The 25,572-nt window shown below is 36.1% G+C and overlaps 1 long non-coding RNA gene across 1 annotated transcript in view; it reads right to left on the reverse strand.

Annotated features, from left to right (window-relative positions):
* Nucleotides 1-10,919: 10,919 nt before the first annotated feature.
* The window catches only part of LOC134737473 (uncharacterized), a 31,920-nt gene continuing 17,267 nt past the window's right edge, over nt 10,920-25,572 (reverse strand). The window contains exon 3 of the long non-coding RNA XR_010122413.1: nt 10,920-11,532. This is a non-coding gene — a long non-coding RNA (uncharacterized lncRNA). The remainder of the gene's footprint in view (nt 11,533-25,572) is intronic.

Here is a 25,572-nt window from a genome sequence, read left to right on the forward strand (position 1 = left end):
GGAGACTCAGGTAGCACACTCCCTGGCCACTATAGGAGGGTTATACATTTTATATATGAGGGCTCTATAATGTTGGTATGCTCATGGAATCAAGGTATAACAGAGCTAACATCATCACTTAATTTACAAAAATTAGCAAAGAACTTAATTTTGTTTTATTGATGCTTCTAATACCAACATTTCTTGACAGAAGAAAAATATTTCTCAATATTCATTTAAATGGTGCCAACAAAAGTATTTTTAAACAGATAAAAATCATTTTCCTAGAAGATATCTCATTGAATATCAAATCTAGACACTTAACTTTTATAATTCAGTAGTAAAAACCAAACAAACAGAAAACCAAATAACCTGATTTTAAAAATGGGCAAAGGACTTGAATAGACATTTCTTTAAATGTCTATTCTATACATTCCATAAAGACATACAAATGGCCAACACGTATACGAAAAAGTGCTCAACATTGCTAATCATCAGGGAAATGCAAATCAAAACCACAATAAAATATCACTTCATACCTGTTAGGGTAAGGGTTATTAAAAATATTGACAAAGATGTGGAGAAATTGGAATCCTTGTCTATTATACTCTTGGTGGGAATGTAAAATAGTACAGCCACTATAGAAAACAGTATGGAGATTCCTGAAAAAATTAGAAACAAAACTACCATATAGTCCAGCAATCCTACTCTAGGTATTTATCCAAAAGAATTAAAATCAAGATCTCAAAGAGATATTCACACTCCCATGTTCACTCTAGCATTATTCACAATAACCAAGATATGGAAAAACTCTTAATGTCCATCAAAGGATGAAGGAATAAAGATATTGTGGTATATACATACAATGGAATATTACTTAGCCTTGAAAAAAGAAAATCCTGCCATATGTCATGACATGGGTGAACTCTGAGGACATTATGCTAAGTAAAATAAGCCAGTCACAGAAGAACTAATACTGTATAATTCTACTTTTATGAGGTATTGAAAATAGTCAAAACTATTGAAGAAGAGAGTAGAATGGTGATTGCCAGGGGCTGGGGAGAGGGAGAAATGGAAAGTTTAGTAGGTATAAGGTTTGTTATGAAAGATGAAGCTCTAGAGATCTGCTGTACAACATTGTGCCCATAGTTAACAGGACTGTACTGAACACTTTAAAATTTGTTAAGAGAACAGATCTCATTGTTAAATCTTCTTCTATGATAAGCTGTTTAAAAAATCTGGACACTCAAGTTTGAGCAAACAAAGTGAAGGTTCATAAATTGGGATTCCTCAGTTTGGGCCTGTCTGGATTCACATGGCCCAAATAGGGTATAAGAGGCAAAATTCTGATGTACAGCATGCCCACAAACTTAACTGTCATATTTCAAAAGTTTAGCTAAATCCCATAATCAGGTACTGACTTGAAAAGCTTCCTTGTAGACTTTTAATTATATCTAATGAGCTCAAAATAACTAAATGCCATTAAACCTGTTTTTTCTTAACTGTGTCCCTAAAATGGTAATTTAAAAATACAAGTGAAAAGCTTGAGTGACCAGACACCAAGGCAAATTGTGTAATATCACAGAATTAAACTATAAACTATTTTTTAATCTAGAAACTCTTTTTTAGTAGTGAAATGACATTAAAGCAATCCACAAACATGGGTCAAAAAGTATTGAGAAACTACCTCTACGTAAAATACTAGGCTTGTTGCCTGCTTAATTGGTTAGAAGGTCATTTGCATAGGCTGCGTAAAAGGAATTGGTGTTGTGTTTGTTTCACTTGGGCTGAAAGACCAACTAAATGCTATGGATTGATTGTAATTCAAAAAAAATAAATACACAACACTCCCTCTCTCAAATTAAAAAAAAAATACAAAAACTCTCAGATTACCAAAAAAACATAGACAAGATTGTTAATACTAGATAAAAATGTACACACATTTGAATCAATATATTTGTGTGCATGTGAAAAAATAATATATTATTTTTCAGTGTTAATGGGCCTCCTATTATAAGTAGAGGCATGTTAATTCCTGACATGTTAGTTGCCTGGAGGGTTTTTGGTGAGGATTACTCTAGTAATCTGAGGTGGCACTATGGCAATGCTATAGAGGCATACAAAAATATTCACAGCTACCCTGTTCCCTGGGAATTTGGACAGGTAATCCCATATGGTTCACAGGACTTGTTATGTATGGTAGGGAATGATTCCAAAACAATAGAAACCACCAAGGGATAGTAAGAGGGAGTTAAAAATTATGAGACCTTTGCTTTTCTGATGAAAATAGGGCTACCGGCAATTTTGACCAGTTGTTGCCAAAACCATGTCCTCTTCAAATTAATTTAGATGCTAATTTTGTTCAAGAACTTGATCATAGAAACATTTAGTTTATACAACTACTTGTTTCAAAACAATACCATAATAGTCTCATCGCAAATGTCTGACTGTGATGCTCCAGAGTTCAGCTACTGCAAATGTGTCTTTATGGGAATGATTAGGAGTAATTCTAGTGGGAAAGAGTGAAAATTCAGAATTCTTGACTGGCATGGTTGAAGGCACAAAACTGCTGCCTCTATGCTTCTTAGTGAAAAACAGCATTGGAACAGCAATCTGCTCCTCTTAGTACCTTGCATTTATGAAGTGATATCCTTCCAGGAAGTACATGGTGCTGGGCATCACATCATGCTCTAGGCAACACCATGAGTGCTTCATTTTCACAAAGACCCAAGGGGTGAGATGAAATAATTCTCATATTCATAAATTAGGAACTATAATTCTGCAGAGCAAAACTGATTTTGTGCACTCAGGCAGTGGGATTAAGTTAATGCCACAAGCTCTTCTCTTTGTGAAAAGTACATTTCTCCTGGCTGAAGAGAACAGCAATAATTACTCAAAATTCCTGAAGTAGGCCAACAATTTGTCCAGAGGGCAAAGAAATCCTGCTTGACTGGCTTCCACCCGAAACCAGTGTCAAGTTCCTGACCTTATGAACTCCCCAGAATAATATTCAGTGGAAAAGGAGGAGCTGTTCTCTTTAGCTTCTTTTCTATTTTTTTTTTTTTTTAATAAGAGCAAGCAATGTGGTTATGTTTTTATTGGCACTCAAAATTATTTCTGAGAGGAGAATTGCTATATTTAAAAATGGATTTTTATCCTTTATAAGTTGGGTGAAATTTTTCTTAGTTTCACTTTCTTAAAAAGGTAGTATTGATTAAGGGAACCCTTTCTTTCCTTATGGTGGGTGGTGCTGGCAGATGAACCAGCCACGATTATGCATGTAGTCAAAGAGTTTGCTTTATAAGATGTTATTCCAGACATCAAATACATTATACGCATGTCATTTCAAAAAGTTCAAAGTCAAAGATAAAAATACATTTAGCAAATAAGAAAACAGCTTGAATGAGAGAAATCAACTTAAGTGTTATTAGTAATCTAACGCCTTTTTTTCTCTAAGTGTCTTCTGAGTGGGTCTGGTGACAATTGGTCCCAGGACTGGAGGAAAGAGACTTGACTATCTAAAGCAGTGGCTCTTAAAAAGTGGGATGTCATAGATCTCCTTGAAAATTAGATAAAAGCTAGGAAGGCACACCCTCAGGAGAGAAAAAAAAAATAGTTCATTAGCTTACACCGAAATTTATATAGAATTTCAGGAATTTCATAACTCCCCTGAAATGCATCAGTGGATCCCCACCCCAAAGTTTATGAATAAGGCTTGTATAAGGAAGGGGTGGAATTCTCAGCTCTATTCCACCAAGTTTTAGGAGACTTTGTCTACCCTGCCAACCCCAACTTATCACTGAAGTTTTTAGTTCCTCCTAGTCAGCTCTGTTGCTCTGAGCTTGGTGGCTATGAAGAAACGCAGGTGGGTCAGCATTATCAGTGACTGGTTCTTCATTAGCACTAGTTATGAAGCAAATGCTCTACCCTATCTTCCTCAAAAGGTTGAGTTCTTAAAACTTCAACCACACACAAGCCATTGCAAAACTCACTTGGAGAGCTCTGGAGGTCCCTTATGAGAAGACACACATGATTTCAAAACTGATTCTAGCTGGGTGGTTTTGCAGTTGCCTGAATGAAATGATCTGTCAATTTTAGCTTTGTTCTTAGGGGAAACATAGCCCCATCTTGAAACATTCTTCATAATCAGCTTGGATAATCCTCCTACTCCCAAATTCAAAGATTAAAAGTACCTGGAAAAAGAACTAACCTTTCTCTTCTTGAGACATTCCCTCCAGGGCAGGCCGAAGGTATACTGGGAAAAGCAGGGAGGGAAAGCATATCATTTTTCTATCCATAGTATCCTGAGCTGTCAACTCAGCAGCTTTCACAAGAACTAAACCTACTTTTAAAGAAAGGAGAGCTTGAAAGTGTTGTACCATTAGCTATTCTGATTCTAGTCCATGCCAGGAAGCAAAGGTTCTTATTATACCATGTTCTATTTTTGATCTAATCCGTATCAACAGCCTGAAGTCTCAGCATGGTAATGCTGGGGAAATTCTTTGATGATAATTGGAAACTGTACTGCATTGCCCCTTAAGTTATACAATCTGACTGTCACTAGGAGTGTCATTTGGACTATAAAGAGTCAGCGATAAGAAAAGTGGGCATCTGAAATCTATGTGGAAGGTGCAGTAGCAAGTCAGAGCCTCTTGTGAAAGTTCTGTTGGTTAGGTTGGGATATAGAAAGAAGATGTGTCCCTACCCTGATATTTCAGAGCCTCAAGACACTCAGTAAACCAACACTCAAATTCCTGGACTGCATCACCTTTACTTTTTGTGCAGACAACACAATATGGGAAGAAAAGTCATACTACTTACCAGTTATTAAAAACAGTTAAATGTAACACAAGGCGTTAAAACCTAGTACCTTCTTGTCATGATAAAGATTGTAACAAGAACAGGAAATGGCACAGCACAAATCCGTTTTCATGATAATGATCTCGTGAATGTAAAGAGCATAGGAAATGGAACAAATGTAACCCTATTCCATTACCACCTTCAAACGGTAACCTCCTTGTCCTAGTCACATGCCCTACTTATGGTCCTGATTAAAGAACAAAGGAAATCATAAGACTGACTGTGACTCTGAGGGAACAAAGCAGCTCCCACTTATTTGTGTGCGTGTGTGAGCACACGTCTTTCCTTCTTTGAACTAAGTTGCACCAAGCAATTCCTTACAGCTGATTCCCTGACTTTGTCCTGAATAAAGCTGGTCAGACATGGGAGGGACAAAGAAAGCTAAAAACCAAAGAGTCATCTGGGAATAGATGTTCTCTTTACTACCCTTTATCAGAATGAGGAAATGATGCCTTCCCCCAAATAGAGGCAGTAAACAGTGAAGATGACTGAACGCTTTTCTTCTGTCTAGCCTTCATAGCACCTCAGCTTACCAAGGAAAATTGAGCTTCTATCTCATAGTGAGTGTGTTCTCTCTTCCCTACCTAAAGAGGCTGCAACATGATTAGGGCTCATCTAGCAGTACAAAGGAAGATCTCAGGGACACAAGGAAGCCAGAAATAGTTGAGGTCAATCAGGCCAGGTTAGGGTTGGTGCTGCCACACTATATTCCTCTTTGACCTGGGCATGTTTTCCAGGAGGACCTATTTCCCTTGGAAAGCTCTTTAAGTAACACTATGTGAAATTTATAATAAATCCTCTCACCCCAAGATGACTGCTTCAGATATGAGGGGGAGTAGTGAGGAATGATGGCTGAATTTGCCAAATAAATATGAGGGAAGATGAAAGCCAGATTGCCTGGAGTACTGTGCCCACACCCTGCCTCAACCAAATGTCACTCACTCTGCCCAGCTGGCTAGTAACTCCTTACATGGCATCCAAGTATCTGTACTATACATTTTCTTCTACTGGGGCTTTGTCCAGGCAAGCAAGTCTGAATGCACTTTACATTTCAGGCATCTTGGATATCTGTTCCTTCCAGATGATATCCCAGTTACCAAATGGCCCTGATTGGTTAATGAGGAATGCAGTCGTGTTCCTTGCCCTGGCTATTTGTCACTTGTTAAATGATGTTAGGAGATTCCCAGGTGATTTCACATCTGAAGACTGTAATTTTTGGCCTCCTTATCAGATGCCATGCAAAATGTTTTCTGTGGGTCACAACAGTTTCCCAAGTATCCTATCTTGATTCCCAAGATAGATTACACTGGAATTATCTTTTCAAAGAAAGGAAGGAAGCCCTACATTTCAAACAGTCTAAAGTAGGTTATAAGGACTGAAAAATAATCATCTGGGGACAATCTTACATCAGAAAAAGAATATATTGTAAAAACTGGCTAAGTCAATTGTAATCTATAACATCTTTTAGAGGTTTTTAACTGTATATGATTGTAGGGAATCAAAACCACAGATCTGTTTTTACTTATTTCAAAACATTCTATAATGCTGTTTAAAAAATCATATTATAGGATAACTGGAATCTAGGTAAGATTACCATTAAATACATTGCCATTCTCCTTTTTTTTTTTTTTTACTATATTTACCTTTGCCTCTTTATTCCCAAATGACTAGTTTTGCCACACAGCAATTTCTTTTCATTCTTTCACTACTCTAGGGGAGACAATGTGTTAGAATAGAAACGGAACTAAACCAAGAACAGTGTGAGGAGGAAGATCTCACTAGCTGTGAGGCCTGGGGGTAGGCCCTTGACGTTTCTGATCCGAAGTTTTCTCACTTACAAAATAGAGATTGGTTTCATTGATATTGAGGGTCTCCTCCAACTCTGAAGTCTAAGAGACACTGGATTTTCATAAAATCTAAACCTATGACATAGATATCATCCATATTTGTTGTTGTTCTGTGAATTTTCAATAAATATCACACTGAATGTTTTTATTAAAAGGATATTACCTTTTCTTTCCACGAATATTAAAGTTCCGTGTCTCCAATTTCTTGCCTATAAGTTTTCATTTTTACAGGGGAGAGTTACTTTTCCTCAATGCTTTTAGTGTCTACTATTAAGAAACAAAGACACCGAAGTAGAGAAGAAGATATGAAGTAAATGCTATGGAAAGTTTTAAAGCATAACCCGGACCTACTGTAGAGACAAGGAAGAGGGAGGAAGGCTGTTTCCACTAGGACACTGCATGGGCAATCTCCAAAGTAAGGGACTATATTTTTCAGAAGTGCAACTGACTGAATGAAAGAATAAAAAGAATTCGTATATACAAAGTTCTGAATTATATTTGGTGAGGAGACTTTTGACCTCTGCTAAGCTATTAGATCCCAGTTTTTAAAGAAATAAACCATTCCCTGTACATAGAATTAGAAAAAAATATGTAAGAAATCATTTTCTAATTCAGAAACAAGAGCCAGAACCAACATTCCTACTACAGATTAATACTATCTATACATCATCCTGAAATACACCTAACTGAAGAGCTACTGTCTAGCACACCCGCCACTGTCCTCTGCTATCTGTTCTGTTCCACTGCTCTCTTGGGTAACCCAAGTCTGTTTCAAAGGCTTTCACACTGTGGTACCAGAGATAAGAATTGTCTCAGGCTTTTGCAGACAATAACTACTGACCACAGTAAGGTGGATTTCCCACCCCAGAAGTGGTATCAACTGAAAAGGGAACTCTCTTTGATCTTATCCAGTGTCTTCATGCCATTTTAAATTACTCCACTGTGGCATCTTATTTCCCAATTCCACAGTCATCTTAGTTGTTTATTCATTTGAACACCTGAAGTTACTTTATTTGAAATTATTGCCTACCTGGAAAAATTAAACAGGGATTTAAAGCACTCATCCTGTGGTGTACAAAGGATAGATAGAGAGACTTCCTCATATGCAAAGATGAACTGGTAACAACAATGTCATCTCTAGCATGCTTCTCTGTGAATCAAGGGATGTCTTCTAATAAGACTTCAGACTTGTGCTTTTATTCCAAGTCAGGCTCTGGTGTCAAGATGCCCTTGGCTAAACTAATAAACTGTTGATCAAGCAGATGTGACTTTGTTACCAAAGATTAGGAGGACTGTGGAAAAAGCAAACCAAACACTACAAGCTATAACACCGTCACTTAGCACAGAAATAACAACTAAAAGGATACACACGAACACAGAAAACTAGTTTTCCTAAAGACTGTAATTTTACTGCCCCCTTTGTCAATGCAAAAATAACAGACTCCTACTCATCTGGTAATTCTTACCAGTCCTTTAGAAAGAAGATAGGTGACAGAATTGTTGCCACTTGTAGTGGTGATTAGACAGCCACAGACAAACAGGAGGTAAATATTTGCTATTTCAACTACAGATGTATGCACCTGGTCATAAATCAACATATGTTTTATTGTGAACCACCAAAATATGTTGAATCAAGTATATGTTGCTTATATCCATGCATTTTAGCTGTGGGGAGTAGTTTAAGGAATATGCAGGGCAGTCTCTACATTTGAGAGAATCTGATAAGACAAAAACCAGATGAAATACAGTGATTAAATTCATATGACTGGATATAAGATCTATCATAGGGTAAAGGATACATTGGTCAAATTGAAACCGAGTATGCAATGATATCTCTGAAAATGGCCCAAGGACTCCATTTGCCTTTACTAGGATGGGAAAGGCTTTGTGAATAGAGTGGATTTTGAGCTCAGTATTGAAGAAACTTCAGAAATGAATACAGATGAGTTTGTGGGTAGATCATGAAGATGCAGGGAAAAATTGAGCAATAGCTAGGTACGACCATGAGAATGCTGATAGATGATTAAACCCAATTTAGGCACTTGAGGGATTTTCAGAAAACAATTATGTGATCCCAGCAATGAAAACTAGTTAGTAGTATTTAGGTGAACTTACCAATGGAGAGGAGGATCTTAAATATAAATAGTAAACCAAGAAATAGTAGCTAAGACCAAAGATACTCAGAACTCACATGAAGAATGTAACTCAAAATATGAAGTAACAAAATGTCATTCTTATAGTAAATGCTGGCATTATTGGGGAATGGAATTTGCTGGGGCCAGACTACACTGAATTTTCTTGGAACAGGAAAGACTGCTTTTATGGAAGTCAAAGGCAGGCTCTATCTACAGGAAATGGAGTAATGTGTTCTTCCCCCTTTTTTCTCCTCTCATTTATACCACTGAAAATGGATTTTTAAATGATTTTAAGTGAGGAAAGTGTACCCTATGAAATTACATGTTATGAAATATAATCCTATCTTTTTTTCTGACTCAAAAGGAAATTCAATTTCTTACAATGCCTTAAGCTATTATTACAAATGTTGGCAAGGATGAATATTTAACAATTATTGGGGATCTTCTACGTTGGGTATGCTGCTAAAGGTTTTATATATGTTTTCCTACATACTAAAATAGTATTCTCTACAGGCATTCCAAGGAATCTCTCTGTTTTAAATAATCAACTTTACTGCACATTGTATATATTTTTCATCAGCTTAATTGTTTGAAGAAATAAATGATTAGGGCAAAAATACAGTGTGTAATGGCAGCCACATGAGAATAGGTGTGTTGAGAAAAATTAAGAACTTTATGATTTTTTTTTACAAGTTTAACATTAATATATACATAGGTCTCTAGATAGAGGTGTTACTAAAAAAGAAAAGGATCCAGCAAAGAAACCATCTTATACTGTTAAAACCAGAAAGTTCTGTAGACATGGATGCATGGCTGAATTTCAGGGGAAATATTAAGACAAAAAAAGCTAATACTTTGAATCATTTGTTGCATTTCTGAAGCATTATTGCAATGGTTTTAATTTACTCCTGTTTCCATGTGGATGATGAGCAAATTTTGCAAACAATTAGGAATCTTGAGCAATATTAGCATAGGTACAAGATAACCTTAGGCAAGGCTCATATTTCTGTACATCATTGGTAAAGCTAGGCTTTTATCTTAAGATAGCCCCTTTGGAAGATTTACTGGTTATAAAGTTATTTTATTTTGAGCCCACAAATACTCAGTATTTATAGTGAGTAGATTTCTAAATACATTCTCAGGAAAGCATAAAGTTGAAAGCCCTGAAAATGCAGTTTCGTGCCTCATATTAAATTTAAAGATAGCTGTTTCAGAAGAGAAATGCCATATGTATAACTTACTCTATGTTCATTAGCCCTTTGGGTGGAGTCTCTCTATGTAGTACCATAGAATTAGATAAGACAGTAATTCCAAGTCAGGCTAAGTGAGAATGAAATGTTTGTTGTCTTTCAAATTAAATAATATAACTACATTGTCAGGTATTGCAGGTGAGAAAAATACAGAATATCTCAATGCCTGCCCAATATAATACTTTATTCTGTCTTAAGTAATAGGACAAAATGAATTGAAATTTCTAAATTGTTAAGAATAATTATAAAAAAATCAACTATAGGTATTTGATATTATAGTATGTATTCATATTTGTAAAGCAGTAACTTTTTATACATTACTCATTTTATAAAGCAGAATAAATGCTGTAATAATATGTGTATAAGTAGGAAATTCTCCTAAGGGAAGGCTGCAGAGGCATAGGTGTTTACCAAAGAATTTTACCTCATATATTAGAATCAATGGAAACAAAATACAAGAAAATTGTGTAGTTATTTCATGTAACATCAAATGACACATTGCCTTGAGGATGACAGAGTGTATTTATAACAACATATCAGCTGGGCAAGGTGGCTCACACCTATAATCCCAGCACTTTGGGAGGCTGAGACAGATGGATCACTTGAGGTCAGGAGTTCAAGACTAGCCTGGCCAACATGGTGAAAAACCATCTCTACAAAAAATACAAAAATTAGCCAGGCATGGTGGTGCGCACCTGTAATCCCAGCTACTCGGGAGGCTGAGGCAGGAGAATCACTTGAACCCAGGAGGCAGAGGTTGTAGTGAGCCAAGATGGCAACACTGCACTCCAGCCTGGGCGACAGAGCAAGACTCCATCTCAAAAAAAGAAAAAATCTGTATCTATCTATCTATCTAATTTACAGGCATATTTACAACCAACATCGTTCAGTCAAAAATAAAACTTTAACTCAAGATACTCAAACTACAAATGGCATCCCAAATGGGAGTGACTAGAGTAAACTTCTCCAGAAAAGTTTGATTGGGCATTATTAATGCTTGGCAGTTGGATGTAAAGTCCTTTAAATTTCTCTTCACTAAAATATATCCCATTACCTTTTCAATGATATTGCCTATGATCCCTTCAAATTTAATTAAGCATAAGTATTCAACATGTAAACATACAATTTGTGACTTGAAAATGTACAGAAGCAGAAGTTTACAAATTGTCAAAAAAATAGAATAACATTTGGCATTTGGATGAAATGTTTTCCCTCTGTGTATTTTCAAACCCATTAACCCCTTATTTTATTTTAACAACATTCTTATGATATAGATGAATTTGGTCTTTAGAATTACTCATATTTTACTGTAGGAAATGAGCTTATTACCTTCCCAAGGAATGCAGATATGGAATTTATATTCAGATTAAAATTCTATCACCTTGATGTTCTTTCCAAGAAAAATTGTTGCCTGTCAAAAAGAGAAGCAGGATGAACTTCAACCGTAAGTTGGAAATAACCCTGAAAAGAAGAAAGAATAATAACAATTTTTTAAAAGATGGCTTGGCAGATGAAGATAATGCAGCATTATAATCCCTTGGAGTTGGTTTGGTCAACATTTGTAATCTCACCCCTTGCTTAAGCCTTGGTAAAATAACATTTTATCTTGTGGTATTTTTTACACACATTACTTTCTTTCAAAATTATTCTACACCACATAGCTCAAAAAGAAGCTTTAAATATCTAAATTGCCATGGATGATGATACAAATTCCTCCTGACACCACCCTCATTCTTTCCCTAAAATCACAATTTTTATCACTTCCAATCTGGAAGTGTAACATTTGACAAATGAGATGACCATATTTGTAATATCTCCTCTGCCCACTTTAGAAATATTGTTCATAGATGACATAACTTCTATGTGCTGTATAGTGTGAATTTGAACCTTCCTGTCTTAAAATGTTACGGTCTTTATGCCACGTAGGACAGATACTGCATTGTTAAATAGCTGTAGTAGTTTTTGCTAAAGGCCATTTTTGTCTTTATTTATCTAGAGGAAGAAAATGACCTGTATGTTACTTTTTTTTTTTTTTTTTTTTTGAGACGGCATCTGGCTCTGTTGCCCAGGCTGAGTGCAGTGCAGCGATCTCAGCTCACTGCAACCTCCGCCTCCTGGGTTTACACCATTCTCCTGCCTCAGCCTCCTGACTAGCTGCGACTACAGGTGCCCACCACCACGCCTGGCTAATTTTTTGTATTTTTAGTAGAGACGGGGTTTCACCGTGTTAGCCAGGATGGTCTCAATCTTCTGACCTCGTGATCTGCCCTCCTCGGCCTCCCAAAGTGCTGAGATTACAGGCGTGAGCCATCACGCCCAGCCAAAATTTTGAAAATTTAAAATGATGAGGCAGTGGTGGATCTTAGCAATTGTTAAGGCATGTATTACACTTTTGTTATGGGTATGTAAGCTCCTCTAGTGAGAGACTAAAATTTCAATTGGCAATGCTTGTTACTTCTGTTTCAAAATTTCCATTCATTGTTTGAAATTTTAATAATTACTGCTACTTGCATTGTTTGGGGGAAAAAAACTTACTTTACTGGTTATTTACTTACTATTTCCAAAATTTTACAGTAATCCAGGCAAGTTAAATCTAAGCTAAACAAAAAGTGAACTTTATAGTTCAAGTTCTAAACCATTTTTCAAAATTACTTCAATAGCAAGACTGTAAGTACTTTAAGGCTCATGGGTGGTTGATATCTTATATTTCTATGAACCTTCCAATATCATCTATTAGTGTTCTAGCCAAATAATAGATGTTTTACAAATGTCTGATTGTTTAACAAAAATGCGTGTATCATTCACCTCTCCTTTGCCCTCTTGTTTATTTTTGCCAAAGCACACTGGTGGAAAGTTATTTCAATGTTTTTCAATTAAAATATTTAATAATTAAACATTGAGCTTAACAGGGAAGGAGAATGCAAGAACTGGCCCATAGGAACAAGTGATGAATACTGAAATAATGAACGGGTGCAGCAGTAGCAGCAACAGTCAGTTTCATGCTTGCAAGGAAATGATGAGTGGGAAATTTGTGACACCTGACTTAAAATCAATGCTCCTGGAAGGTGATATAATAGCTCTAAGCTGGAAAAAAATAAGTACAGGGGGAAATCAAAGCTGACACAGTGAAACTGCACAGAAAGAAATGGGTAGAATAATGACAACGTCAAGCAACTAATGGAGCTAATGAGGTATAACCTGATGGTGCTAAAGATCTCATGTCTTCCAAGGGAAGACTTAACTAGTTTTTTAGTTTAACTAAAAAACTAGTTAATTTAGCTGATTAATTTGCTAACTCATTTTTTCTTCTTAATCTCTTAGGGAGACCCTGGTGGTCTCCTTGTATTATATTTTATATCATGTATCAATATCTTTGAGAAATTAAAGAAAAGTAAGAGAGCTTTCAATCTGCTACTTAATATTAGAAAGATACACTTAAAAAGAGGAAGTAAATGCTAAAAATAAGAGCTTTAATTTGTTTAATAAAGTGATGATCATCTAACTCCAAAAGAAAGCCTAGAGTTGTTTCTCTCAATGAGAAAATATGAAAGAAAGAAAAATGAAGTAAAATGTGCACTACTATTTTTTTCTGGCTCCAAGAGAAAAAAAGAAAAGAATACCTGTAATTTGCACTTTAAGACAAGAAACCTCATCATTTGAGATCTTAAAAGTCTGCATGCTTGCAACACTGTATTTTCTTTGTTAAATTATTTCTGAATTCTTGTTTTGGTTGTAAGGAGACTTGTAAATGGCTTTCTTCATATTCTTCTACTTTAAAATTAGTAGGAGATGGGTGTAAAAGTGGCTAAATGAGAACATTAAAGAAGGGGCTTTTAAAGGTATTTGGACCTGCCAAGCAAACTCTGTAAAGTTGCAGTAGAGTTGTTTTCAAGGTAATAGTCAGCGTCCTTCTCTGAAAGCTGATTTAACTTGGCTAGATGATAGGCATCTCTTTGGGTAAGTTAAAGGGTCTCAAGCAATAAAGTATGTTTTATCTTGGTTAAGCTGATAATTTGTCCTACTTAAGCAAGTAATGCAAATTTCCTTGCAAAGCTCTGTGCTCATTAGCTCATAATTGGGGCAATAAATCTGGAATCACAAAACAGATCAGTGAAAACATCATAGTACTGTAAACGTGGGAGTGAGGTTATCTTCTCCTGTAGGAATCAGTAGAGAGTTTGCAGAAATCTATTCAGATTCTGACTGTGACTCTACATGTGATTATCATAAATTTAACTACTAGGAAGAAGAGAAGGATAGGAAGGCTGAGGGGCATACACATACTTTAACAGTCCAGGTGACAACCAAAATTTTAAAGACATTTCTTATTATCAAGACCACTTATAATCCTAAGATATATTATGTTTATGAATTATCTTGAAGTAGGTCTTTCACACTAATTTTCATACATGAACATTTTTGCAAGTAAGCACTTACACTATGCTGCTGGTGGGGAAACCAGTGGCCTGCAGGTACTGAGCAATTAGTCAGAATTCACAGAGTGAGTCAAAATATCATGTCAAGTAGAAAGCCCAGAAGAGAACTCTGCAAAGTACAAAAGCCTGCATTCCACCCTTAGTATACAGAATTCTGGTGTGGACAGATAATTTGAACTACTCTAGAGATGACAGAGAAAACTATGAACTCATAAGAAACCAAACAATTCTGCTTTCTTTTTTTCTTTAACACAGAAATGTTAATTCAACACTGCTTACTTGTATGACAGTGACTCTTTCATTCCACTTGCAAACTGTTTACAAATATGCCCCTTTCTCACTCAAAAGTCATATTCACTTTAGATATTGGTCTAAATCATGCCTGTACATGCTATGTATTTTCTGTTTATTTCTGAGCTCCACCCAACTTGCTCATTTTCCTCATCGCTCAAGATTTAGAAAAAGTTGATTCATGTCAGTACGACACCATGCAGACTGACTAAAATGAACTTTGAGATTAGGGGAGACACGTCGTTCTATAAAAGAACCTGGAGTTGACCTCAGACTTTATGTGTTCATCCTACTATATATGACACTTAAGCTAACAGAACTGAATTTCCTTGTGGTTTACATCTCTAGTGAGAATATGTTTCTTCTTGTTTAAAAAGTGATACACTGAGACCCTAAATCTTCCCAGTTTTAGCAGAGGAGACAGGATGGGCTCTTCAGTGATCTATATTCTCCAGTCCAGTTGTTACTACTGAAGTGGAAACTTTTCTTCAAATTATTTGTTTGGGTCTCATTTGGGCCTAAAATGCAGATTTCAGCTTAGATGAAACTATCAGAAATTTAGGAAATGAAAAGTGTCCAACAGCAAAAAGCTAAATAAAGTGAATACGGCATCTATTTACATGTATTTAATCCTTAGAAGACAAGCTTCTAGAGAAAAAAACCACAGTAGAATCTTAGCCTATGCTAACAGGTGAAGAGGAAGATACTCACGATGTAATATTAGCTAAAAAAACAAATGTGCATGGTGGGAACAGATGGATTTTTATTTTGGATTTAACTCATTAAAGGTATTTCGTAGTCTGGCTGCAATTCAGACTATTTAGAATGATGGAGATAGGTATTAAAACTAAAACAACCCAGCTATTGTTAATATTAATAAATCGGCTTGGAACTTGCACTTTCTTCTGGCTGTTATCTTTAAACAATCTATTTAAATATTTCTTTGATCTCTTACCTTTCTTTAATTTCTCAAAGACAAGCATACACTATCCTATCCCTTTCCTATATGGAATACTTGGCACTAATTTACATTTTGCTGATATATTTATACTTGCTTCTTGGCCTTTCAGTGAAGACTAAAGTGCTATAACATGTAGTAAATATGTTCATCCACTACCTAGAAGTCTCCCAGACAAATTCCCTAACTTAATAACCATCAGTTTTTCAAACAATGTCAGATATATCCCACCATTTTCCAAAAAAAGCTGCAAGCAACATTTCACCCAACAGACCCTAGGCACCATCAGTGGTTAAAGTTCTTAAGTCCTGATTGACATTTAACTAAACTGAAATAGGAGGCAAATAGCAATATGATTTCCAGAGTAATACAATCTAGGAGAGGAATTGCCTTTAAATGGGATTAAATACTGAAGGCAAACCATAAACATAAGAAAAACGAAAGAATAAAGGTGATAGAAATGATTTAGAGTTTTTGTAGATTCCTAGGGGAGAAGAAATACTTTAAAAGGAAAACAGAAACAAACAAACAAAAAACCCCCAAAAAGCAAATATAGAAAATATCAAGATATTTGGAATCTTCTAAACTTGAGGACTTTATCAGCATTCCATTTTACCAAACTTCTGAAGAGACAGCCCTATCCCTTTGTCAACCCTTCTCACATCTTAGTAGCACATCCCTGAATTCGGAAGTCACAGCCTGTCCATATTCTAATCTCATCCCTATGTGTGGTCAGGGCTGTTGCTTAAACAAAATGAAGGGCTAAATCCTGAAAATACACCCTTCCCATCATCAAATACCTACCCCTACCTCAAGCTGTCTTTCTTCTAGACTTTTATGACACACAATACATCATAGGAAAACAGAGAGAACATGCTGAGTTTTCATTCTAACTTTGGATGCTTCGTATTTATTGTGGGGAACCTGGACAATGAGGTGTAGAATAATATGCTGGCTTCCTACAGATTCTATTAGTAGTTCTTTTGGCTGCCTCTTCATTGCTGTTTATGACAGAAAATAATGCATAGAATTATTTTAGTTTAGTCTAGAAACATAATTAAGCACACGAAATTTGTCTTTAGACCTCAACCTTGATTCTGTCCTCTTTTCTCCTCTTGTAATCTCAACCAGAAAACTCTCTGTTTCTTCCTCTCTCATGTATACTTTCCTATGAGTGTCCAATCATTGTGCTGTTTTCTTTAGCAGGATTTGCATTTTAACCCTTGCATCCAATTCTGGAACATTTTGTCCCTAAGACATTTCAGTTATCATACCATGTTTACTCATCAGACCATTAGGTTTAAGATGGAAGAAGTGATAGTGGTAGGTGATTTGGCCTCTGCTCTTCTTCCCATGCTCTCGTGCTCTCTTTTGCATTGGAGACAGTGCAAGAGGCTGTCTCAATGGCAGCAGATGCATACCTATGTCCAGGAGTACAGATGATAATGGAGCTTGGGGCTTGTTCAGTATTCTGGGACATGGAACTCATGGTGAACAAATAGGGTTTTATTCTGCCTCTAAATCAGGCCTCTTCCTGTCTGGTGCCCATCTTCCCTCAGATACTGAGGCAGCTGGGTAAGATCTGGAACATGCATGTGTCCTACAAGGCTGTATGTCATGAGCTAGTGCCAGAAAGAGCAATTTTCTTTTTTATTTAGACCAATTTGAGAAAAATAAACTTGTTTACAGTCCACCTTAAAAAATTTAACATGGGGATAGCTTTATTTGGGCTTTTGTGAGAGTGGATATATTCATTCAACCTAGATTATCCATTTAGTGTCAGTGAAAAAATTGCAAGCACTTCTTAGTCACCAATATGTTAAGGTTTTAATAATCCAGAGCAATTTTCTAATTGTATCCTGAAAATAGGTCCTTCATCACATGGAAAATATGGGAAGATTGCAAAACTGAGTCATGGGTTGCTCATTACTGACCTGGAATCTTATTCTCTCTAAGTTATTCAAAACACAGAACAGTTGGTGTCAGAGTTTGTCTAAAGGGAGCATTCATTTAGAAGTGAGGACAAACAGCTCAAACTTAAGCCATGTAAAAAGAGTGGGAATTGAAGATATGAATCCAACACTTAATTTTTAACATAAGGGCAAATGTCAAGGTGCATATGTGAGAGAGATGAGGAACACACCATCACGAAATAGGGAATGTTAGGGCCAGATGGAAACCTTGGTGATTATCTAAGTCCACCTCCTGGATTTTTACAGACAAGGAATCAGATAAATGAAATGATGTCTTAAGACATTCCATAGCAAAAGGTTGGGAGTCAATACTACTTCAGTTTGATTACTGGTCCAGCAATTACTAGCCGTGGGGCATTAAGTATGTTACTTTACCTCCCTTTGCTAGTTTCATCTATGATATTGGGATGATTTTGCAGCACTAAACTAATAAGTTGTTTCAAGGAACAAATAAATCTGCTTATACATATAAACCACTCAAATCAGTATTTACAACTGGGGTGCACCCAATAAATGATAAATTTCTTTTCACAACTCTTCATCTGCTCTAGGTTTTTAAATTGTCCCCCATGACTTTAGAATAATTTAAAGAATATATTGTTATGTTCCATTTACATACCATTGCTGGAAAAATAGTATCCTATGAATTTTATAATTAAAATATAAAATATATTCAATGTTAATTCTTGAAATTAATGGGTAAATTAATTTATACATGGATCTTTAGTGTGAACTGAGGCCAGGCTTGAGACATGTAGTACCTCAACATGCTGGACAAGCATTTTGGGTCTCACTAAGCCTTGAGGAATGGGAAAAAAAGGAAAGGGAATGGCTTTCCCCATTCAGAGATAACACCTCCCCACCCTGCTCATAACTCAGACAGCACTGTGCTTTAAAGGTAAGGGGAGGGGGCACATACAAGGAACAGATAAGAAAAATAAGACTTTCTTGCAACTCTACCTTTCTTCTTAGAACTTCTCTTACCATGAATATCTTCCTTTCTCTTTCTAGTTCTCTGCCTGTCCATCAAGGACAAGCTTATCCCAAAACTTTCCCAAGGTTCCCAGCCCATAGCCTCCTGTTAGTCCCATAATCTTCTAGTACCTGTATCTCTACCCACTTGTATGGATGTTAATCCCAAGCCATACTCTAACTCTTCTGCTGCTTTCATGTTTTGCCATTATATTTCTTGTGTTTATATTTTGTTTCCTAATTAGATTGTAGGTAACTTGAAGTGCCTGGAAGATGTCTTTTCTTTTAAAATTAGTTGACCAAAGAAAGAAAAGGAAAAGGTAATGCAGAAAAAGAAAGCAAACACTGTAACTCAGAAGAATTTGCCCCAACAACTCAAATACCAGCTCCACTCCAAAGCTCCACCCCAACACTAAGCAGGACTGAAGCAGCCAAAGCAAAGCCATAACAAAGCTCAGTAAATATTTAGCTTGTCCTCAACTATTCCAATAGAGTCCTAACTAATCTCTTTGCCTCCAATCTCTCCTGTCCAATCCATTCTCCACACAAGTGATCAAATGATCTTGTCTACATTAGGCACCCAATAATTGGTTTGTTAACTGAATTTATTAAACATATATTTTGCGCAAGTAAAAAAAACAGTTACTTTGGTGATTCAAGCAATTATATCAATGCTATGTTGTGAGTGGAAAGGCACAACTTCAGCAATTTAACGAGCAAGAAACTCAGAAAGCAAAGTTTGGTACAATGTGTGCAGGTGGTTTCTAAATTCAAAGGTGACCCTGCAACCATAGCAAAATAAATATTTTTTATCTACATACAATTTATGACTTGATCACTAATTGTCTTACTGGAAAACTGTTGATGTTGAAAACTGTAATTCAGGAAATATTATACATTACATAGATTCATGCATTCTTTCAAAAAGCAGATATTCAGTGCCTACTACATTCCACATGCCAAGACTGATAAAATACAACACAAGCAAAACAAGAAATACTGGGATGTTACAATAACATTGCTTTTTGTTAACCATGACAAAATAAATGCTTATGGGTGAAATCATACCTTTTGAATCAGTCAGGGTCCAAGCAGGAAGCAAACAGCATATTCACATTAGAAAACTGTGGGAATAGTTGAATGTCCCTTTTACGAGCTGAATAGAAGGAAACTTCAGGCCACTGCAGGGTACCAGTATGATAGGAGGTTTCTACATAGCCCTTAGGCCTGAAGGGGCAATGGGGACAGGGTGGTTGCTGGAACTCAGAGACAGGAAGGGTACTTGGATAGAGCAGAACCTCTTGAGACCCCACAAGAATGAAGCCTGAGGAATGCATATCCCCCTCACTCTCTGCACTCCCTTCTCTGCCTGCTTGGAAGTCAGACAATGAGGAAACTCTGTGTATGGTATGTGGTCCATATATTAATATTTTAGCCACTCAGGCTGCAGAGCAGCATGGGGAAGAGTGAAGCATAGATCTACACTCCATAGCGACTTCATCCAGCATCCCTTTAAAACTTGCTAAGTATGCAGTCAGCGTGGGTTGGTTAAACTGCACAAACCTGTAATGAATGAGTGATTTCAAGTACATTTTTAAAACAGTACCATAATTTTCTGCTGAGCTTCGTAAGGCAAGGTATCAGAGAAGCTGTCAACATTAATGCTGTTTATAGAAAATGGAAAATTAACAAAGCAAGAAGAAATGATCAATTTGAACTTGGTTTGGCTGTGTAAAACTTCTGATTTCAGTCAGATATACTAGTTGCTTACCATTTATGCCTAATTACCATGTAGCACAATAATGTGTATCATTAAACATATGCCAAATTTACTTTACAATATTAACTTTGCAATGTTAACTTAGCATTATTAGCTTAGTTCAAGTTTGGACAGTTTTTGTAGGTTTTGACTCAGGTGCATACTTCTCCCTCTTTTAACTCAAAGAAAATATTTGCTTCAGTGATATTCTTCCCAATCATATACTCTCCAAAGACCTAGGAAATGAAAAAAATATTTGTGGCAGATTCTTCAGACTTAATATATGAATTAATTTAGTAGTGTCTAGAGCCAAACCATAACCAAGGATTGGGTTATCAACGAATTCTAGCCATGATATAAAGCAGGAAAAAACTCATGCCAGACCCTTTATAGCTCTTAAGTCATAGGACTCAGTATGCAGTGAACTGCCACCAGGAGGATCAGATGGGCAAGAGATGTGCTATCTTTAGCAAATGTATCCTGATAACTAAGACCACATTCCATTTTTGCACTTGAACTAATTCTTGATTGTAGTGTAAAGCTTGAGACAAGCTGACCTACCTACCATCAAATCACTAATGATTAGGGTCATCGGGATATGTTCATACTACATATTTGAATTTCCAGTCATGATAAATAGTTCTTATTACTGAGTTTATGCATTCATTCTAAGAATTGATCAAGAAATTTCTGTTTTCCCTTGATAAATGCACAGCATATATAACCCACAAATTCTAGATCCTTTAAATTGCTAGACAGAGGATGCCTGAAATATACTACAAGTTGGTCTAAAAAGCCTCAGTTTAAATGTATCAGAAAATCATAATAATTCAGCAGTGGGCCTAATACTATAATTAAATTTGACTCACGGTACTATGGGGTATGCATTTTAAAGGATTAATTTACTTAAACACATTTTCTCTTTGATTTCAGAAAATAATTGAGTTACCTTATTTTCCTTCTTGATAAGGATTTATATTCAGAAATGTAAAAGTATAATCATATTCTGGAAGATCAGCCCTATTTTATGGCCTTACAAAATATCCTGCACTTCAGGGATTCCACTGGAGATTCTTCCTTGAGGATTCATCTTCTAGGGTCACAGGACCCCTCTCAGTTACTGACCCATCATTGTGGGCCTTCACTGGTGACAAGAAGGGAGAATGGTGGTATTAAGTCCCGGTAGGCACCAAAGAGAAAGCAACATGCTGATGTGGAGAAAGGCCAGTTGTTTGCATTTTCACTTCAACCTTGCGCGCTGATGTGTTATCTGACCTTTAGTCAGTTTGCAACTGTTGTACAAAAACGACCGCTAGATTAATCACTGAAATGTTAACAGGCATTAATTGAACATACACGGTACACGATCATGGAATTACAATACCTTGGGGGTATTTTTATGGATGAAGAACACCTATATATTCACATTAAAATAATAAGTATAGCTACCCTATATTCCTTGCCTATGTTCTAATAGATACTTAAATCCATGAGGTTATTTAATTCTTTGAACAACCATGTGAGGTAAACAGTATACCCAGTGCATGGATGAAGCAAGGAGATGAATGGGCATAGCATACGTAGGAAGGGGAGGCTGGACCTGAGATCAAGTGTAATTCCAAACTTCATACCCTTTCCATTATTTTGTAAGCCTTAGCAATGCCTTCCAGTTATGGTTGTTTTGTTTCTCCATGGAGATGTCTCTCATTACCTTGTACACATAAAACCACAGCTTATCCCTGACTCTTCTCCTGCCCTCTTTTCCTTGTGAAATGTCTGACTCAGAGTAATCTTCCTGAAACAGCAAGAAACTGCAATCAGCAAAGCAGAAGTGCTATTGTGCACTGGGATTGGGACAAAGACCTATGGTCTGTGGTCAGCAGATTACAGCAGGGAAAAGTCACATTTGGGGGGTTAGAGATGATGATTAATATGTGTTCTTTTGTCAGAGATCAGTTTTAAGAAATGTCAGAATGTCGGATTATCCGGGTTTTCCATGAGGTCTGCTGGCAAAAGAATTATGATTATTTTTGTCTCAGTGTTTAAAATAATCCATGCAAGGGCTCTGTAAGCCATCCTTTTGGGAGGACTGTCAGGAGTTAACAATTACAGATTTCTCCTTTCCAAGGCTCACTCTGGCACCTGTGCCTTAGATCCCATCACTTCCAAATTCCTCAAGAATCTTGTTCCTACATGTTTTACCTTCATCTCTGGAATCTTCAGTTTCTTTTTCACTTCTCTTTTACTTTTTTCTGCTTTCAAACTTCACCAGAAAGCTTTAGTTTACTTGGCTGTCCCCCCTAGCTACTGTCTTACTTCTCTCATTTTCATTTCTGAGCTTCTTAAACAAGTGGTCTAACCTCGCTGCCATCCTCTCTGTTTCACATAGCTTCCCTTCAGCCTCTGACATTCTGGCTGTCACCCTACTACACTTCCACGGATGGTCAGTGGCTTTCTCTTTGCCAAGGACCTTGGACTTCTCTCACTTGTCAGTTTTGATATCTGTGTGCCATGTTATTTTAACTGCACAATCCTTGAAACACTGGCTTCATTATTGGTACCTTTTTGTCTCTTCTTACAACTTTCAGTAGCTTCCCTTCCTTTTTTCCCCCTTTTTAAATTTTTATTTTAGGAATTCTATTGAGGGGTGGTTTAATGTGTTTAATTTTTTAACAGATTTATTGAGAAGTAGTTAACATATAATAAATGGAATGTACTTAAAGTATACAATTTGGTGTTTTGATATATTTACACACCCATGAAACCATGACTACAGTCAAGATAGGGAACATATTCATCACCCCCAAAGGTTTCCTAATGACTCTTTGTAATCACACTCTCCTCCCTCTCCCCAATCCCCTGCTTTCATCCCTAAGCAATCATTAATCTGGTTTGTCACTATAGATTAGTTTTCATTTTCTAGAAGTTTTATAAATGAAATGACACAGTATTTACTCTTTTTTGGTCTAGGTTTTTTCACTCAGCATAATAATTTGGGGATTCATCATGCTATTTCCTGTATCAATAGTTTCTTCCTTTTATTGTTTAATTTGAATTCATTGTATCCTATACAATTTGTCCAGGCTTTCAATTCTGTCTACTTTTTAATGGAAATTTTTGTTATTTCCAGTTTAGGGTTATTGCATATAAAGTTTCTATGAACATTTGTGTGCAAATTTTCTATTGAACAAATGCTTTCATTTCTATTGGGTGGAATGCATAGATCATATGGTAGTATATTTTTTAAAAAACTGACAAACATTTCCAAAGTGGTGTACATTTTACATTCCCATCAGCAAATGTATGAGAGTTTCAGTTTCTTCATATCCTTACTAATGCTTGGTATGGTCATTATTTTAAGTTTAGCCATTCTAATATACGCGTAGTGATATCTCACTGTGGTTTTAATTTGCATTTCTCTAATAACTAGTGATGTTGGCCATCTTTTCATGTGTTAATTTGTCATGTATATTCCTTCCCTGGCAAAGTATCTTCAAACTTTTTGCCAGTTTTTTTTAAATTGGATTATTTTTCTTACATTGAGTTTTAAAGTACTTTATTTATTCTGGAGGCAAGTCCCTTTATCAGAAATATGATTTTCAAATATTTTTCTTCCAGTTTTTGACTTTCTTCTTAATGTCTTTCAGAAAAATATTTTTAATTTTGATGAAATCTTACTTATTTTCTTCTTTGATCATGTTCTTGGTGTTACATCTAAGAAATTTCTACCTAATTCGAGTAAAAAATTATGTTTCCTTTTAGAAATTTTAGTTTTAGGTTTTGTAGTTAGGTCTGTGAACCACTAAGAGTTAATTTTTATACATGGTATGAGAAATGAATCAGCATTCATTTTATGACATATGTATATCGAATTACTCCAGCATCCTTTGTTGAAAAGACTGTCCTTTCTCCATTGAATTGCCCTTGCAACTCTGTCAAAAATCAGTTGTCTATATGTATAGATTTTTTTAATATTCTGTTCCATTGGCTTATTTCATTCCATTGGCTTATTGGTGTAATATAGTGATATTACACCAATATCATGCTGTCTTCATGACTGTAGCTTTCCAATAAGTCTTGAAATTAAGCTGTGGTAGCCCTCCAACTTTCTTTTCCTTTCCCTTCCTTTATAAATCCCCCAACTGTGGTTATTACTGTAGGTACTATTGTTGACTTGAGCTTTTCTCTCTAAACATGACTGGCCTTAGTGAACTCTGGAAACTCCTATAATTTTCATAAACAATTTTATGATAAAGGCTGTAAAAAAAAAAAAAAAAAAGCAGAACTGCTAGCCCCAGCTTCTCCTTCTCCTTTGAGTTCCAGGCCTGTAGCTCCACTAATTTACAGACAGCTATCAGAAATCTCATTTCTTCAACCCCTGAACTTTTATATAATTCTCTTCTGACACTTCCCATCAACTTTCCCTCCTAACTTCATGATGTCAGCCTCACCACCGTTTTTCTGTTGCCCAGACTTGAAACCTCATCTTTGATTTAGCTCTTTCTTTCTTTTTCTGATCCAATAAATCACTATATCCTGGCCTTTTATTTTTCATTCAAAACACGTTTCATGTATGTTTTCTCCATTCTCCCATTGTCACTGTTACTAAATTCATACTACCATTTTCTCATGTGTGAATGGCTGACTGAAAGCCCAACTGGCCTTCCTACTTCCAGACTTTCCTTTCCCAGACCCAAGCCAATCCTTAGATTTATCTTATTAAAGCAAATTTATGCCCAAGTCAGGCTGAAAGTTTTCCATTCTAGTTAGGTTTACTCCTCCCTCCCTCTTTGTAATTTGCTCTAGTCTGTGATTTTTTCTTTCACTCTCATTTGCACATTAATCTGACTAGTTTTAACATTTTCTAAGTAGAAGAGAATTTTAAATAACATTTATTTAAAGGCTCTTTAGAAAGGCTATAAAATCTATGTACTATCATATAATTTGTTTCCCAGTCCCACTGCTGTAATTTAAACTGTACTTTCCACATTTTCACTAGACTTGAAAGATACTCCATCATTTGACACTGAATAATTATATTTATTTAAACCTAACCCTTGCTTTATAATCATATAAGGATCTACTATAGGTTAAAGACAAACCTAACAAACC

This window comes from Symphalangus syndactylus, chromosome 8 (assembly GCF_028878055.3).
Source record: "Symphalangus syndactylus isolate Jambi chromosome 8, NHGRI_mSymSyn1-v2.1_pri, whole genome shotgun sequence".
In the NCBI taxonomy this organism is placed as follows: Eukaryota; Metazoa; Chordata; class Mammalia; order Primates; family Hylobatidae; genus Symphalangus; species Symphalangus syndactylus.